Raw genomic sequence first — 12,695 nt, forward strand, 5'->3', positions numbered from 1 at the left:
ATGTGTGATCAGTTAGAGCCCTTGATTACTTGATGGTCTAATGACTACTCATCCCCAAGTTTGTAGGATTTGGTTGACAGCCTCAGACATCATGCTATTCTAAAAGTTTTAAGAACACTGATTCTTCGTGAATGTAGATTATCAAATATACCTCTGAAGGATAGGGCTCTTGCTAGGAATATTTTCTGTAAAGTGTTGAACACGAATATACAACTTGAAATGGTCATTCCATGTCATTCCACATCAAAAGAATGTGGCAAGGCTTAGGAGTATATGCCTATAACCGTGACACTCAGGAGGTCAGGGCAGGGGACTTGCCAAGAATGCTAACCCAGAGCTACAGAGCAAGTCCAAGTCCAGCTTGAGCTAGGAGTGATCCTTGTCTTAAAAAGAGCAAATAGTTGAGTGACTAAATTGCATACAGAATATGGTTCCAGAAGGGGTGGAGACCATGGAAAAGCCAGTGGCCATGTTTCCAGGCTGTGGCACTAAGAGACTATTAACCACAATGGTCTGATTGCTCCAACATTTTTGAAAGGAGGAATAGAACCACATGGGATTTTTTTCCCTCCTGTAATCAACGAGAGTTTTGTTGGTATTTATACCCATCTTTCTGAGAAAAAAATTCAGTATTCTCAAAGGCAAAAATCTAAATTTGCTAGATTTGGCTTTTAAGGCATTTTGTTCTAGTTTATCCCATTATATGAATCAGCCTTGCATTACCACAACACAATAGTGGAGTCAAGTAATTCTATAAAGAGGAAAGGTTTATTTAATATAGTTTAGAGGTTCAGAGGTTTGGTGCTGACATTGGCTCAGTCCTCACTCTTCTGGCTGCAATTACATCATGGCAGAGAGGACATGTGGTAACCAACTGCTCATATTATAAATCAGGAGAAAGAAAACAGAACACAAAACTGGACTTACACATTCCCGTGTGAGGATACAACACTAGTTGATTAAGAGCCTCCTGGAAGTCACACTTCCCAAAGATCCTATCACTTCCCAATAGTACCACTCTGGGTTTTAATCACAACACATCATTGGAAGTCACAATACCTGGCAACCAATATATGGTAGACGCTTAGGTATTTTTGTCACTAGTTACTATCCATATATGACTGTTCATTCTTGCCTTGAGAAATCTGAAACATAGTAGACATCATGAGAAGTCTAGATTAGCACATGCTATCATTTTTAAAATATACAACCAAAACCTTCCAATTATCCATTTTGGCTGATTGCTACTGTTATAGTTGCACACTCAGAGTTGTGTCTGTGATGGTATGTATGTGACTTCTAGAATTCTATTAGGGAAAAAGTAATGGAGATATTTATCAGGGAGTGTTACTTTTAGAGTTTGTATATGTCTGTAGTAATATTGCCTTCACATAAATGCTCACTTCTTCCTTCCTTCCTTCCTTCCTTCCTTCCTTCCTTCCTTTCCCTCCTCATGATATACAAACTTCCCACATCAGACAGGATGAATCAGACCACAGGAACAATCCTATGGGATTTACACAATTGAATTTGTATCTGCAAAACTTCTAAAAAAGAATTTTACACACACACACACACACACACACACACACACATATACACCCCTCACTGAGAATTTATTGATGATTCAAACAACTAACACCACCTCAACAAATATCTTTCAGAATGAAGAATACTTTTAAATTACTTTAAAGAGGCCATTGGCTGTTACTACCAGCCAAAGATAATACATCTAAGAACTATAATGACAAAAACTGCCAGTTGATAGTTCTCATGAAATTAGATGCAAACCTTTAAATTGATAACATTTCAACAAACAATCATTAAAAGATAAAACCACTAAAATCAAGCAGAATTCTTGCAGGTATTTGAAGCTGGCTCAGTGTTTTGAAAATAAACTTGCATCACTCCTATTACTTAGCAAGGTTAAAACAAACATACACACAGAGAGAGACACACACAACAACAATAACTATGTTTGTAAGAGCCAGCTCTAAGAATGTGTTTACTAGTGGCTCTAGAAGGTACACCTGCATGAATTTTGAACATGACTGCCCAAACATGTGTTGAATATGGACAACACCAACGGACATGCCAAACTGGATGATAGAAAGCCCACAATGCCTTAAACCTACACAAAGGATTATAGGCACCTGGGGAAAGCTAGAAGCAGGACAGGTGATCCATCCCAGGGAAGAGCGCATCAATTTGATGTCCAATGACAAATGGCCAGCCCTGAAAACATACATATAAGTAGCATTATGCAGACAGAACATATATAAGTATATGCCTCACATATATGTATGCAATGATGACTAGTAAAAAAAAAAATAGCCCAAGAATTTGAAGGGTAGAAGGGAGGGGTGTATAGGAGGGTTTGAATGGATGGAGGGAAGTGGGGAGTAATGTAATTATAGTATCAAAAATGCAATTTCAAAAACAAAGAAAGAAAAAAACTATATGTCTATGTCAACTGATCTTCTTGCCCATAAAATCATCTGAAGAAATGCAATACAAACTCATGATTCAAAAATACTCTCAATTCAACAGTAATGGAGACTATTTCCTGACTCTCATCAAGAACATCTGTAACACTCTTACACCTAAAATTGTACTTGATGGTCAGAGACTGCCTTCTCTCTAAGATTGGGAACAAAGTAAGAATGCATGTTGTGACTGTTCTTAGCCAACAGTGCACAGGAAGTCCAAGCCATGATGATAAAACAAGCAATAAAAAGTGTACACTCTATAAAGGAAGAGAGATAATCATCTGCATTCGCAGATAACCATATTAACCACACAAAAGATAGACATCTACAAAAGCAAAAAAAGAAAACAAAAACACAAACTCTAGAAATTAAGAACTTGGGGGAGTTGCAGAACATAAAACCAACACCCAAATATTAGATACTGGCAATGACCAAGTGAGAAGAAATCTGAAACACACACAACCATTTAAAATTATCCCAAGGGAGATTAAATTCCTAAGTATAAGCCTGCCAAAATAAGTGTTATACATTACTCCATAGATGTTAAAATGTCAATTAAAGAGATTAAAGAAGACCACATAACTTGGAGAGACTGACTATGGTCCTGGAGTGGCAGGCTTGGCATGGTAAAAATGCCTATTCTCTCTAAATCATTTACAGGTTTAGCACTTCCCTGTCAAAAATCTAGTCAGGCTGTTTGATGTAAACATAAACAATGTTATTCTTGAATTTATATAAAAAACCAAAATCACTAGAATAGCTAAAAAGGTTTTGAAAAAAAGGAGCCTAGATCAGGAGGGCTCACAGTCCTGGATTGTAAGTATAGTCGTCAAGACCACATTTCTGAAATAATGATGACACACAGGTCAGTGGAACTGACTAGAGACCCAGAAATGGATCCATATAAACACATCAAATGTAATGTTGATAAAGGCACAAAAAATCAAATCATTGGACGAGAGCCATTCTTTTTAATAAATTGTTCTAGAGGAATTAAACATCTATATGTACCAATTCCCCTAGAAAAACAAAACAAACAAAAATACAAACAAACAAACAAAAACAAAAAACCCACCTATGATCCAAACTCTAACTCCAAACTTTATAAAAATTCCAATGTGGATCATGGAATTAACTGTAAAATATGCAATAAAATCATTGGAAGAGATAGGATACTCAGTGTACATACAATTTCATGGTGACAATGAATGTGCGCTGTAGATTCTATGAATTTCAAGTTCTTGGGCTTTATATAATTATTAGGATACAAAATTTGCTTTACCCACAAAAGACAATATAATCAGGGAGCTGGCTGACAGTAAGTGGACCCTGTTTATGTGTTTACTTACAGATTCCTGCAAATCTATAACTATTTCAAAAGAAGAAGTTAAAACAGTAATATAAAGATGTCAAATCTTTCTGGGTGTGGTTTAAAGACACAAAGTTAATAAAAGACAGCTCACTATATCTCTTCCCAAGAATGTCAACCAAGAACTCTAGTATAGACTTTTAAGGATATCACCGGAAGTCAGAAAATGCTATAGAAAAGAAGAAATTTTAATATTAGCCAAAAAAATGAATACAATCTAAAGGCATCCATTTGAAAAACCCAATTGTCATTAAATATGTTATTTTTAAAAGCCATAAGTAATTAAAGGGAAAATGCACAACTCTCTAGAAATCCTAATAGTATTACTTTTACAACAAAGAGGGCATGAATGTGATATGTTAGATATGCAAAGGGTGTTACATGCATATTGATATGAAAATCTGAAACACTATCCCAGGTTTTTAAAAAATGCTGTGTTTTAAACTAACTAAATAAATCCTCCCTTCAGCTTTCAGAACTTGGCTATGTAAGTAGCCTAGGGCCCAATCATGGCTGCAGGTGCTTGGGGAAGAGGCACAGAGGACATGCAGGACACTACATAGGTCATGCTGGCATGATTTCAGATGTGATCTGCATCAGAGCTATGACAGGAGGACACTATCTGACTTCTGTTTCTTAGAACACACCCCAGAACTCACTCTGCAACATAAATTACCATGCTTGATATGACATCCTGGAATAAGAGAAGATACAGGATATCCAAAGTGCAAGCAAAAGCAGCATAGTCTCTTACATGAAAATCCACTAAGGATTTGAGTCTGTACTTTTGCTTTATTTAAAAAAAACTTAGTTAAAATATAACTGTATCACTTCCCTTTCCCTTGCCTCTCTCCACTGACTCCCATGTCCCCTCTCTCTAGCCCATTCCATGTTCCTCCCTTATCTTCTCTCAGATTGATGGCTTATTTTATTATTGTTGTTGCTTCATATATATGCATAAATATGTAAATAAAGCCTTCTGTTTAGTGTGGTTTGGCATATGTGACGTCAGGGCAGACTACTTTGTCATCACCGGGAGACAATCTGACTAGAGTTTTTCACCTAAGGGTGTGACTAAGTGAAATTCTGCCTTTCTGCATTAACTTATCAATTGATATTGAATCTTTAAGTTTTTAAAATTACTATTAATGGAAGTGTTTGTTTAAGTTTTTTCAAATGGATCCATACTCTTTTGCATGTATTTCTACATCTTATAAAACAAATATTGGTCCTTTCTTGCTTCATAAAAGTCAAATATGACTTGAAAGCATGGCGTAAAACTCCAGCTAGGGTGATGAAAATGTATTGGATGGTTACTCATCCTGATACTTACCTAGAGAAGAGCCAGATGACCAAGAGGACATCCTCTTGATGTCCCAATAATCACTAGGTCACCTAACTCAAAGTTTATACCTTATAAACATATAATTAAATAATAAATATAAGAAAATACGCTGTCCTTCTGGCTATAGAAATAGAGGGAAAGTAAACTGTTTTTGAGAATGTATTACCTGACAAAATCTTCAAATGACTTGAAAAAAACTGTAAGTTAATCTGTGGAAAATTTCTAAATAACTAAATAAATAAATAACCATCAAAACTATATATCTTATAAAATCATGAACCCTGCTCATCACTGTCCACTCAAAAGATGACAGGATAAGGCAGCCCCTCAAAGCACTGCTCAGAGGCAGAGTGCTGGGAGGGCAGAATGGTATTTTCTGAGGCCACCATAAGAGGTGCAATGAACTTTTCCTTTGGAAATCCTTCTGCAATCTGGCAGCAATACAGCTGTGTTGGAAAACTATCTATGATACTCTAAATGAAGCCGATGCAAACTCCCTAGTACTATAGTTTATCCCACCAAACTAGTTTGCTGCTTTGTAATTTTGAATAAGATATTGATAAGAACTACTTCAAAGGTGAACAAGAATAAATTTATGGTTAGCACGTATAAAACAATGACCTACGCAGTTAAAATATTTTAAGTATTCTGAAAGCCCAATATCAGGCTTAGTATTGCATGGGGATATTATTTCATATCATGCCAACTTAAAAGATATTGATCACAGAGCCTGCTAGCATTCTGCCAGGTAACAAAGAACAAAAGGACAGGCACTCTGACCTAATCAGGGATTTAATCCATTGAGCGATTCGGTATCTGAGCAGGCTATCAGGAGGTGACATGGAATGGAAGTTCTACTTGAAGGAAATGGGTATCTATGGCTACATCTTTCTCCATGGCTCTTCCCACCATTCTCTCCTCACTAGAAGACACGAGACAAGCCTCTGGCATGTACTCCAGCCTCCACGATGTTCTCCTACCTCACTTTAGGCCCAAAGCAATGGGTCTACCTAGCTATACACAGAAAGCTGTGGCACCATGAGCCATAATAATGAATCTTTCTCTTTAAAAACAGTTTCTTTAAGGTATTTGTTATATAAATGAAGATTCTAAATACCTTGACCCCTAATGATTTCCTCAAAGTCACTGATTTTCTAGGATTTTCTCAAAATACTATTAATTATCAGAAGCAAAAATTTTTTGTCATGGATGGGTCACTGACAATTAAGTATCTATCACTACCTGACCACTTGCCACCTTAAGCAGCAAAATCTCATTAGACTCCAGACTGACCAGCTAGTAAATACTGGCAGTTTGTTTTTCAGATGATTGCCTAAGAACTAAGTTATCACAAAGATTGCCCAACATATCAAACTCACCAACAGGTTTTTGACGCCTAAGTCAACTACAGATAGAAGCAATGATGGCAACTTGCCAGCCACACCCCTCCACGCACACCCCCTGACATCGCTAATCATGGGGCTGCCAGACAGGACAGACAATCCAAAAAGGCTTGCTTTAGTTTTCACTAAGTTTTGCTTAATTCTTTCTCTTTTATGTATAACAGCCTCTTTTTTTTGGAATGGATTTTCATTTATTGATACAATTTTTTAAAGCACACTATACATATTATTTACTATAGTCACTGAGCTTTACAGTAGGTCAGAACATGTTTATCCTGTGTGAAGCCTTTCTACCTCTTGACCATTTCTCCACATTCCCCCATCCATGGTAACTACCATTTGACTCCTTGCGGACACATCCCCCATGGAGGGATACTGCCTTAACCTAGAGACAGGAGAGAAGTCCTTGTCCCTACTTCAACTGTATAACATCCTCTTAACCCTCAAGAAAAATCATGTAGTTTTAACCTGTAAAGTGAAAAATTAAACAGCATATTTGAGCCAGATAAAGCAATGTTAGGAAACTATTAGCTTTGAATAGCATGCCTCCTTTTATCATTTAATAGTCTGTGAAACATTTCATTTTGTTGGTAGATGATTTTGACAAGCCTCTCTCTACTTACTCTATAGCTAGTTGTCTTTCCAATTGCCTTCTCCTAACACAGCTGAAACACACATCAGGGACAAGCTGTGCTTGAAAATGAAGCAGCATGTTTGTCCAGTGGGAAATGTGTGGCACAGGTTCTACTCTTTGTCAACTACTTCAAACTGACCCACAGGGCACCTGGTGCCTTTAGCAGAATAGTGCTATGGTCAAAGGACAGTGGAGCGCCCTTCTTTCTTGCAGGTTTCAGTGTTTTTGTTTTTTGTGTTTATAAACTGATTATGATGTGTCCTTCTGAATTCCTCTTTGAATTGAACTTATGATTGATCTCCTGGCTCTCTATACCTAAAGGTTGTCATTTCACATGTCTGGAAACTTGCGGCATTATTAGCTTAAATATACTTTCTGCATCTTTCCTTCATAAAATTCTGTCAACCGGAGATATGTTATCCTAGAGGTACCTTCCAATTGTCATTGACCTTCATTTTTTAGCTTTTTTTTTTTTTGTTTTTGAGACAGAGTTTCTCTTTATTGCTTTGGAGCCTATCCTGGAACTAGCTCAGTAGACCAGGCTGTCCTTGAACTCAGAGATCTGCCTGCCTCTGCCTCCTGAGTGCTGGGATTAAACGTGTACACCTCCAACTCCCGGCCATTTTTGAAATTTTTTCATTTCATTATTTGTTTGTGTGTTTTCAAGCCTGACTGCAGTTTCCCCTCTCTCCTCTCCTCCAAGTTCCTCCCCATCACCTGCTCTCTGCCCACCCCCATCCACTCCTCTTCTGTTTCTAGTCATAAAAAGTTAGGTCTCCCATAGATATCTACAAAATATCAAGTTATAGTAAGACTAAGCACCTCGCCTTGTATTGTGTCTGGGCAAGGCAAGCCAGTATGTCCATGTTGTGTGTTAGGGGCATACATATCAGGAGAACAGAAAGATCTGGTCATACTGGAGAGCGACTAGAGCACAATAAATGTGGGGAAGGAAGCCAGATTTACCCACACTGAGGGGGAAGTAGTGATACAGTTTGGTTTAGATGGTGGGGAAAGTGGGAATTCCAAGGTCCTATAACCTAAAAGGCTCTTGTTGCTAAGCAATGAGAAACAAAGGAAGGAATATTTTCAGTTGTCTTTGTCATATGAGTTCTCAAGTAGAACCTTCGCTTATAAAACAGTTCTTACAGATGAGTCATGAATAGGACCACGTCAAGAAATCATCACGGTAAGTCACTCAAGAGGTTAGATCTGAAGGACAAAAGTTTATAAACATACCTTGCACATAACATAAACATATCAAGCACACACCTTGATTCTTCTTCAGTTGTTCAGATCTTGGGAGGGACTAGTAACTCCTATTATTACTTATTCCCCTCTCTTTATTTGGATGATGTGAACTGTTTTAATGTGTTGTTATTCATAGTTTATAAAATGTTGAATTAGACCATAAACGATGGTGAGAGCTAGATGACGACTGAGATACATGGACTGATGAGCTTGATGAAACTGGGAACAGGAGATGCTGGAGACAGTGTTTAAGGTTCTGTACTAATGTGGCACTGCAGGCTCTTTCAAATGTATGGACATCATCATCATCATTGTGCATATGTGTTTATGATCATGTAGGTGCTTAGTTAAGGTGGATGTGGGTGTATGTGAAGTCAGAGAACAACTCGCAAGAATTGGTTCTCTCTACTGTAGATATCCAGGATCAAAGCAAGTTGTCAGGTTTGGCTTCAAACTCTTGTATCCATTGAGCCATGTCTCCATATTCTTTTGGTTAAAAATGTGATAATCCTTCAGGACCTGTGGCCTCTTGAGTCATCATTTAAAATGTAAGATGTGAGAAAATTGGCTCAACTTTCAAGTTTGTTTGCCAGTGACCTGTTTGCAAAATGAGGTCTTAGTAATGAATTCTGATAGTTTTGTATAGGTTAAGTTTATCGACATATTTTTGGTAAATCATCATCCATCTTATCACAAAGTAAACTCTATGATCATAACCAAATAGACACATGCAACTGATATATGTGTATATATGTACACACACACACACACAGTGTGTGTGTGTGTGTGTGTGTATGTGTGTGTGTGTGTGTGTATGTGTTTGAATAGAGAATCAGCACACTATCCTCAAAGATTTCTTTTACTGACTTTGCTTTCTCATGTGGGGTTTTGGGCATTTCATAAAGGAAGCCTCTTTTTTTTCTACTTGATTATTTTCCCCAAGCACAGAAGACACCCATTACTTTTATAAGTTCTTCCTAAAACAAATTTCCTGTCACTGATACACTGACATACCAAAGACACTGAAGATATCCTGCCATTAGCTTAAGAAATATTAAATGAAATATTATTGGATTTTCTATTCAAAACACTATGATGTAATTTCAATAATAACAATTTTAAAACAATAATTTTCAAACAGGGGTCCTTCACAATGCACAGAAAATATACAAAATTAGAAAATTAAAAATATTGTGGACAAGAAATCAGAAGTTATTAATATGATGCTATTTGGGGGAAAAAATCTTCCATCATGAGTTTAAGTTGTGGGCTGAGAAGAGTCAGGCTTTTTTACTTGAATTTTGTGTTTTCATGTCTTCCCCAACTCTCTCAATGGATTCTGTGATTTATATTCCCAGAAAGCTTGTCAGCATATATAATAGGAGTGTTGAAAGCTGGTAAAAATGAAGTTACATGGGTTGAGTGATTTGATGAGTGCTTGTTGAACTGCTGGAGTCTAGAATTTTTATGTGAACAGCAGGAATAATAATGGGAACTTGCAAAATGGTCAAGCAGAAAGATTGTTATTATATACCTCCCTGACTAGGATGGTAATAAAATGCAAAATGTGGTTAGTATAGTAGAAGGTAGTAACATCATATAGAACATGAATATGAGTCTTTTCCTAATGATCTTTGAGGATGAGTTGCAAGAATAAAACTAAATAGTAGGTGCTATGTGGGTTGTTCACATAATTACTAAACACTATGAAAGCTTGGAGAAAGGCGAAGAGAGTAGTAGGTCCAATGGTGGAAGGAGAGAATCAACTCCTACAAATTATTCTCTGATATCAGTTGGTTACTCCCACAAGGTCTGTGCCATTGTCATAAAATATTTTTGCAGTCAGGACAGATTATAGATCAAAGATTTTGTGGTTGTATTGGTTTTTACTTTTCTTTCGGTAGCATGCAGTGTACCTTTCCATGCCATATCTCATGCACATCTCTCAACATCAATGGACTCAATTCTCCATTAAAAAGACAGAGACTAAAACGATGGATAAGAAACAGGCTCCATCCTTCTGCTGCATCTAAGCAGCACACTTCAACATCAAGGGTTAGGCACTACCTCAGGATAAAGGGTTTCAAAAAGATATTACAAGCAAATATCCCTAAGGAGCAAGCTAGTGTAGCCATTCTCATAACTAAGGAAACAGATTTTAAAACAAAATTAATCAAGAGTCAGGGACAGACACTTCATACTCATCAGATGAAAAATCCACCAGGGTGATGTTTCGGTTCTTAACTTTTATACTTCAAATGGAAGGCCACCCACATTTGTAAAATAAACATTACTAAACTACACATTGACCCTCACACTTTGATACTGGGAGACTTCAATACCCACTGCAAATGAACAGACCATTCAGACAAAAACTAAACAGAAAAATACTGGAGCCAACAGATGACTGCATTCCATCAGCTTTGAAGGACTGTGAGGACTAATATCTACAGTCTACAGGGGATCATTCTACTCCTTACCTTGTTGCAAAATTCAAGTTCAAAACCAGTGAAGTGTCCTCATGGAGACAGTGTGTACTTTGCACAAACCCCTACATGTCCTGTGTTTACCTGCAACATGATCATGAAACTATAACAATTAGAAATTTGGAAATTCAGAAACTTAGAAATCTCAGCTTTCCTCCGGAGGCTTGATAATGCCTTCTAATTCATCAAATATTACTTGGGGATGATGGTACATGGTGCTAATGATAATCACCAGGACAGCTAACAATGCCCTGATCAGAAGTTTGTTGCTGTACCACAGCAAGAGACCTGGGCTTTCCCTTTCTCTAAGATGAGATCCTTACATGGACAATGCCAAATGCCACCCTCAACTCCCATGGGGGCACCAAGCAGGCAGTGCTGAGCAGAGGCAGGCTGTGTTTGCTCTGCTCATTTCACACTGTTCTCATTGTTTGACATTCCTAGTGGTTCTCACCCCCACAGAGATCTGAACTTTCCTTTATGATTTTTAGAAACTTAATTAGGAATACTGGTATTGTTTGTTTCCACAGGAAAGATGACAGTGATTCCTTCCCATATAGATTCTATACAAAATTTTAAGTGTTCGAATCTTCTGGAATCTATTTTAAAATCATGTGTGTGTACGTATGTGTGTTCATATGCATGTTTGTATGTGTACCTATGCAACTGGGTGGGAGTGCACATGCACATATGTGTGCATGTTCATGTACAGACAGGAACACATACTCTAGTGTCACCCTCAGAAACTCTTGAAGATAAGGACTCTTCACCTGGAGTTCACCCATTAGGACAGAATAACTGTAGAGTGACCCCAGGAGTCTTCCCATCTCTTCCACTGACCTTTGAGGCCTGAGATTAGGGGTGGGGCTCTAGCAGTTGGGGGGGTCATACCTAAGCACAAGAGATTTTTCACCTTCAGGGGCAGGTGAACAATGAGGTATTCCTCCAATGAGGTGTAGCCTCGCTTAGCAGGAGTGAAGCTGAAGGGGAAGTCTTAGCTGTAGCCTCACCCTCTTAGGCAGGTTTTGTGGGGCCTGAACTGTCTGTCTCCTCATCATTGGATGCCATAGAGAGATCAGACAAGAAAGAGTTGTAGGTGACAGACTATCCATTTTGTAGAGGGAGACAGCAGATGAGCAACAGTCAGAGAGAATATGGCAGTCAACAGGGATGGAAAATTGTGTTGTTTTATGCTTAGCAGGGGACTTCTGTGTTTTTTAGGCCATGGCCATATGCCCATATGGTGTCTCTGGATGAGGGATGGCATTCAGAATCCAAGCCTTGGTCCTACCTCCTGGGGGGTTGGGCCATCCCTTATGTGGAGGTGCTGGGCAAAGAGAAACAGAAAAAAAAAATGTGCCTTCCTAAGCAGAGGGCAGACAAACACAGCAGATGACATAAAGGAAGGAAGGAAAGCAGGGGCGAGGGGGAAGGGGCGACCAGAAACACACAACATGGAGGACCTTCTCACCAAAACACACCCTCTTTGGCTAGACATGATCAGGACCTTGGTCAGTGCCTGTTACTAGCTCTTAGGCAGACTCCACTTTTGGACCCTTTGTGATTCAGGAAAAGTTCAAAGACCCAGGACTCATCATATTGGAGGCATTTGATCAGCAATTCTTTTGTGTCACTGGGCATGAAAATGCTATTGCTTCAGGGAGCTAGGAACAACCACAGTCTACTCTATGAGTCACTATCAACATCACCTTTCAGCC

The sequence above is a fragment of the Phodopus roborovskii genome, unplaced genomic scaffold (assembly GCF_943737965.1).
Source record: "Phodopus roborovskii unplaced genomic scaffold, PHOROB, whole genome shotgun sequence".
Taxonomy (NCBI): Eukaryota; Metazoa; Chordata; class Mammalia; order Rodentia; family Cricetidae; genus Phodopus; species Phodopus roborovskii.